Below are 6,000 nucleotides of genomic sequence, written 5' to 3'. Positions count from 1 at the left end.
TTCAAATTGGTTCCTTTACTTTGACATGATTGGTTTCATTGTTGCAGTGCTCCATTTGATGCCCTGTCATCAGATGGAGAGACATTTGGTGAATACAGAGAACCTCACCACCAGAGTGTGCTGCAAAACTAACCTGCCAAGGACATCAACCACCATGACACAAAGATGGTTAGTATGTTGAGATGACATTAAAGGTCTGCAAAGGGATGGGTTAAGTGAGCAGACAAAAAAAATCACCCAAACTTGTAGCTAAAATCTCTCAGCCCTGGAAGTATTCTGGTAAAACTTTTATTTTGCACCCACTCAGAGACCATGCCTCCATTTATGAAGCGCAGAATCACATTTGCTAAGCTAACCACTCTCTCAATATGTTCTATTGCTTTGGGTTTTGGAGTTGGAATATTGTGATGCACTTGTATAAGACATTGGTAAGACTACTTTTGGAATGGTGTGTACAGTTATGGCTGCCCTACTATAGGAAGGCTATTATTAAATCGGAGAGGATGCAGAAAAGATTTCCAAGGATGTTACTGGGATTGGAGGCTGTTCCCCATGAACTACCAAGTTATAAGGAGAGGCTGAATAGGCTGGGCCTTTCTTCACTGGAGAGTAGGAGATTGAGGGATAACCTTATAGAGGTCTACAAATTCATGAGGGGCATAGACAAGGTGAATAGCCAAGGTCTTTTCACTGGGGTTGGGGTGTCCAAAACTAAATGGCACTAAAGGTGAGAGGGGTTGGCTCTAAAAGGGACCTGAGGGGCAATGTTTTCACATGGAGGGTGATTTGTATGTGGAATGAATTGCTGGGGAAATGGTGGATGCAGGTACAGTTACAACATTTAAGAGCCATTTGGACAGGTACATGAATACTCTAGCTCCTATATCTTGTGAATTTACAACATATGGATCGATTGTAGGTTGAGTCGTCTCAGTGACACTGGAAATTTTGCTCTAAGCAAAACAGAGGTTGGAATGACTGGGAATGTTCCTGCACTGGGAAAAAATCCCAACGGCACTCTATGGAATAATAGCTGTAGTTAGAAAGAAAGGAAGCATCAGATTACCTTCTTGCATAACTAAGGCATTTCAATTGACGCATTTAACTTTTACTGTAGAAAAATGCAATCAAGAGACTTCACAAGGAGGTCATAGCATGGAAACAGACCCTGCAGTCTAACTCGTTCACGCCAACCAGATATCCTAAATTAATCTAGTCCCATCTGCCAGCATTTGGCTCCTTCCCTTCTCAACCCTTCCTACTAGTTTTGGATTTCCCCCATTCTGGGAAAAAGACCTTGGCTATTGACTCTATCCACGCCTCTCGTGATTTTATAAACCTTTAAGGTCACTCCTCAGCCTGTGAGGCTCCAGGGAAAATAATCAGGTAATCAGACAAAAATTAAGACCAAGCCAAAAGAACTGGCATCTGGACAAACTGAGGAGAGAGGTGGAGAGGATTTAGGGAATCTATTCCTGAGCTCAGAGGTTTGGGGGTTAAAGACAAGAGTTGCCAAGTGAAGGAGGCTGGAGAAGCATGAGATGCCAGACCTGGAAGAACACAGAGTTCTAACTTGTAACATTCCGTGATTAAGTTGTTTGAAACTTATCCAGTCCAAAAAGGATGTTTTTTTCTTTTGCTATGGATATAAACAGGTAACAAATAACAGCTACTTTTATCGGACAACATTGTCAGCAAAAACAATATTTTTTTTAAGGTAAATTTAGGTTAGTTATTGAGACAAAGCCATTGTGTGTGAGCAGAGAGCGCAGGGGAAGATGGAGGAAAAGATTTTTCAGGCTCAAACTGTTTTATCCAGAGAAGATTGGTCTGAAAAGCCTTTAAAACTCAAAGCAATCAGAATTTTGACGCCCAACCTCCAATGAAAAGACAGACAGCTAACTTATCATGGCTACTCACAGAATCACCATGGTACAAAAACAGGCCATTTGTCCCATCTCTCAATCCTTGCGGGCTGACTGTCCAGATACTTACCACGAACTGTGTGAAACATTTCTTCTTCTCATTCACCCTAACTCTGTTGCCCAAAACTTTCAATGTGTTACCTGAACTTTTAGCTAATTGAGCATCCTCTCTTTGTCTATTCTATCTAATCATGTGCAAATCTATCAAATCTATCCTCAATCGCCTCTGCTGCAAGAACAATCCTCATTTTCCTAACCAACATTGTTACTAAAATCTTTGACGCTGGAAGTATTCTGGTAAATTTCTTTTGCACTAGCGACCCTCACTTCCTGCCTAGAACTGGACAAAATATATCAGTTATGGCCAAACAGGAGCTTTAAAAAGATTCAGTATAATTTCCCTGCTTTTGAACTCCATGAAGTCCAGAATCACAGTTGCTATGCTAACCACTCTATTCATATATCCTGTCACTTAGCGTAAGAGGTCTGGATGGGGTAGAATTTGTAAGAAGCGTCCAGGAGAGTTTTCTAGAGTAGTATGTCAATAGTCCGACGAGGGAAGGGGCCATATTAGATCTGGTACTGGGGAACGAGCCAGGACAGGGGGTAGAAGTTGCAGTGGGGGACTTCTTTGGGAACAGTGACCACAATTCTGTAAGTTTTAGAATACTCGTAGATAAAGATGAGAGTGGTCCTAAGGGAAGTGTCCTGCCTCAGGCAACAGTCTGTGTGGAGTTTGCACATTCTCCCCGTGTCTGTGTGGGTTTCCTCCGGGTGCTCCGGTTTCCTCCCACAGACCAAAGGTGTGCAGGTCAGGTGAACTGGCCATACTAAATTGCCCATAGTGTTAGGTGCATTAGCCAGGGGTAAATGTAGGGGAAGGGGTCTGGGTGGGTTGCTCTTTGGAGGGTCGCTGTGGACTTGTTGGGCTGAAGGGCCTGTTTCCACACTGTAGGGAATCTAATCTAATAAAAGTCTGGGCCAAGGCCAATTATATGAAAATTAGGCAGGAGCTCAGAAATGTGGATTGGATACAGCTATTTGAAGGGAAGTTCACATTTGATATGTGGGAGGCTTTCAAAGATAGTGCAGGATAGGCATATCTCGTTGAAAGCAAAGGATAGGAAGGGCAAGATTCATGAACCGTGGATGACAGGAGAAATTGTACAAATAGCCAAGAGGAAAAGGGAAGCGTACATAAGGTCTAGGCAGTTAAGGTCAGAACTGGCCCTTGAGGAATATCGAAAGAGTAGGACAAGTCTTAAACAAGGAATCAAGCGGGCAAAAAGGGGTAATGAAATAGCTTTAGCGAGTAGAATTAAGGAGAATCCCAAAGCATTTTATTCTTATATAAGAAGCAAGCGGGTAACTAGGGAAAGGATTGGTCCGCTGTGTGTCGAACCTGAGAGAATGGTTGAGATTCTGAATGATTACTTTGCATCAGTGTTCACTGAGGAGAGGAACATGATGAATCTTGAGATTAAAGATAGAAGTTTGATTAGTCTGGATCACGTTGACATAAATAGGGTATGTGTTGGGTAGGCTAGAGGTTATTAAAGTGGACAAATCCCTAGGACCAGATGGGATCTATCCCAGGTTGCTGAGGGAGGTGAGAGTGGAAATAACTGGGGCCCTGACAGATATCTTTGTGGCATCCTTAAATACAGATGAGGTGCCTGAGGACTGGAGGGTTGCTCATGTTGTACCCCTGTACAAGAAGGGGAGTAGGGACATTCCGGGTAACTACAGACTAGTGAGCCTAACGTCGGTGGTGGGAAAGTTGCTGGAGAGGGTACTGAGGGATAGGATCTATTTATATTTAGATAAGAATAGGCTTTTCAGTGATAGGCAACATGGTTTTGTGCGAGGGAGATCGTGCCTTACCAATTAATAGAGTTCTTTGAGAAAGTGACCAAGGTGATGGATGAAGGAAGGGCTGTTGATGTCATATACATGGACTTTAGTAAGGCGTTTGATAAGGTTCCCCATGGTAGACTAATGGAGAAAATGAAGTCATATGGTGTGCAGGCTGCTCTAGCTAGGTTGATAAAGAACTGGTTGAGCAACAGGAGACAGAGAATAGTAGTTGAAGGGAGTCTTTCGAAATGGAGAAAGGTGACCAGTGGTGTTCCACAGGGATCAGTGTTGGGGCCACTGTTGTTTGTGATACACATAAATGATCTGGAAGAGGGCACTGCTGGTATAATCAGCAAGTTTGCAGATGACACGAAGATTGGCGGAGTAGCAGAAAGCATAAGGGACTGTCAAAGAATACAAGAGGATATAGATAGACTGGAGAGTTGGGCGGAAAAGTGGCAGATGGATTTCAATCCAGACAAATGTGAGGTGATGCATTTAGGCAGGACCAATTCTAGAGCGAACTATACAATGAAGAGCCTTAGGAAAAGTTGATGAACAGAGAGATCTAGGAGTGCAGGTCTATGGTACCCTGAAGGTTGTTGCACAGGTAGATAGAGTGGTCAAGAAGGCATATAGTATGCTTGCCTTCATTGGACGGGGTATTGAGTATAAGAGCTGGCAAGTCATGTTAAAATTATACAAGACATTGGTTTGGCCGCATTTAGAATACTGTGTACAGTTCTGGTTGCCACATTACCAAAAAGATGTGGATGCATTTGAGAGGGTGCAGGGAAGGTTTACGAGGACGTTGCCTGGTATGGAAGGTGCTAGCTATGAAGAAGCGTTGAGTAGGTTAGGTTTGTTTTCATTAGAAAAAAGGAGATTGAGGGGGGACCTGATTGAGGTTTACAAAATCATGAAGGGTATAGACAGGGTGGATAGAGACAGGCTTTTTCTCAGGGTGAAGGATTCAATAACGAGAGGTCATAGTTTCAAGGTAAGAGGTAAAAAGTTTAAGGGGGAATACACGTGGCAAGTACTTCACACAGAGGGTGGTGGGCATCTGGAACGCGTTGCCAGCAGAGCTTGTAGAGACAGGCATGGTAGATTCATTTAACTTGCGTCTGGACAGATGCATGAGTAGGTGGGGAGCAGAAGGGTACAGATGCTTAGGAATTGGGCGACAGGTTTAGATAGTAGATTTGGATTGGCTCAGGCTTGAAGGGCCGAAGGGCCTGTTCCTGGGCTGTACTTTTTCTTTGTTCTTATTCTAGGATTGTCACAATTTTGAAATTTTTTTACACAGTAGTCCTCATCATTTATAGAACAGATAACAGCACTGGACAGTACAGGCCATTTGACCCTCAATGTTGTGCTGGCCTTTTATCCTACTCTAAGATCAAACTAACTTACCATACCCTTCATTTTACCATCTTCCATTTGGTTATCCAAGAGTCGTTTAAATGCCCCAAATGTATGACTCTACTAACACTACTGGCAGTGCATTCCATGCACCCACCACTCTCTGTGTAAAGAACCTACCTCGGACAGCTCCCCTAAAGCTTCCTCAAATCATCTTAAAATAATGCCCCCTCATGATAGCCATTTTGCCTTGGAAAAACATCTCTGGCTATTCACTCGATCTATGCTCCTCATCATCTTGTACACCTCTATCAAGTCACCTCTCATCCTTCTTCACTCCAATGAGAAAAACCCTAGGTCCCTCAACCTTTCTTCACAAGACATGCCATTCCAGACAGCATCCTGGTAAATCTCCTCTGCACTCTCTCTAAAGTTTTCACATTCTTCCTGTTGAACACAATATTCCAAGTGTGGTCTAACCAGGGCTCTGTACAGCTGCAGCAAACCTCGTGGCTCTTAAACTCAATCCCCCTACTCATGAAAGCCAACACTCCATAAGCCTTAACAACCCCATCAATTTGGGTAGCAATTTTGAAGGATCTATGGATGCAGACCCCAAGTACCCCCTGTTCCTCCATCAAAAAGGGAGAGTAACACAAAAAACAAGAGCCATAATGTCTGCAGTCGCTGTATAAATCCATTACCCTTCAGATGTTAAACTCTGCAGCACTAAAGCACATGCCTTTAACTAGATCATATTTCACATGTTTGGTTCTATAAAGTGGTGCTTCTTCTGACTTACCATGAGCACCGCCACTAGATAGCTGCTAAATATTTAGCCAGTGGATTACAT

The sequence above is a fragment of the Chiloscyllium punctatum genome, chromosome 33 (genome assembly GCF_047496795.1).
Source record: "Chiloscyllium punctatum isolate Juve2018m chromosome 33, sChiPun1.3, whole genome shotgun sequence".
NCBI classification, from domain to species: Eukaryota; Metazoa; Chordata; class Chondrichthyes; order Orectolobiformes; family Hemiscylliidae; genus Chiloscyllium; species Chiloscyllium punctatum.
The sequence above is the reverse complement of the archived record's forward strand: the minus strand, read 5'-3'. Positions refer to the sequence as shown.